Raw genomic sequence first — 1,031 nt, 5'->3', positions numbered from 1 at the left:
TATATATAATAGACAATATAAATATTATAACCTGTTTATAATATGATAAATTAAATATAAGTTTTGCACATTTTTTAAATACATTCCTAGTAAATTATAAAAGCAAAATATTCTTCTTTTACTTAATATAAACCAAATCAACTTGTATGTGTGATATTTAAAAAAAAAAAGCATTGACATCAAATAAAATTGAATATTGTGTATTTTGTTGTTGGTGCTCCATTCATAGTTTCTTTGTGGTTCTATATTCTTCCATTAATGGCTTCTTTTTTTTTTAATTTTATAATTTTTTTATTAGAAATAATTTAGTCCAGAATTTTAAGATTTAGGTCAAAAAAGATAATTTTAAAATTAAGTTATATCTTAAGAATCAAAATAGTACCTAATTCTATATTTTATCATTAATAAAAATATTAAAAATAATTAAAAAAAACTCTAGTAACCCAATCAAAGCTCCTACACTCCAGTAACCCACTTAAACACATCTCATCATCTCCTGCTGCGCGTCTACTCCATTGATGAAGGTTTTTATCATGCCCACTTGCCCAGCCTATGAGATGCTGCTCGCCACCCTTTTCCGTGGCTGTCATTACTGCAGCGCTAATCACGGGTTGAGAGACTCCTCCATCACTCCCGAAAATTGTTCCCAAACTGATCAATTCCTGCTTGAAACGGACATTGAGAACGGTTGTTTGTGGTTATGAAGAAGTCTCAAACGTGGCTTGCAGTTCTAAGGTGAACTGGACCTCCTTAGTTGGTTGGTGTTGAAACCCAGCTATGTCTCTTCTCCGTCCGCCCTCCAGTTCTAAACCCAGTGTCATCTCATTCCCTCATCGCTATTTACCATCGCCGTCCTCTGGGAGGTCAACGTTGCCGTCAGTGGTGTGGGTCACCGTTTTCCTCTTCTCTGCCTCTACATATTTTGGTTTGTGGTCATCGTCTTCTGCTCTGTCGTCGCAATGTTCGGGCTGGTCGGCGGTTGTTTCTCCTCTAAAATTAATGATTTAACTTTTCAATTTTAAAAAGTTTAA

The sequence above is a fragment of the Arachis ipaensis genome, chromosome B06 (assembly GCF_000816755.2).
Source record: "Arachis ipaensis cultivar K30076 chromosome B06, Araip1.1, whole genome shotgun sequence".
In the NCBI taxonomy this organism is placed as follows: domain Eukaryota; kingdom Viridiplantae; phylum Streptophyta; class Magnoliopsida; order Fabales; family Fabaceae; genus Arachis; species Arachis ipaensis.
Note: the sequence above shows the minus strand (reverse complement) of the source record.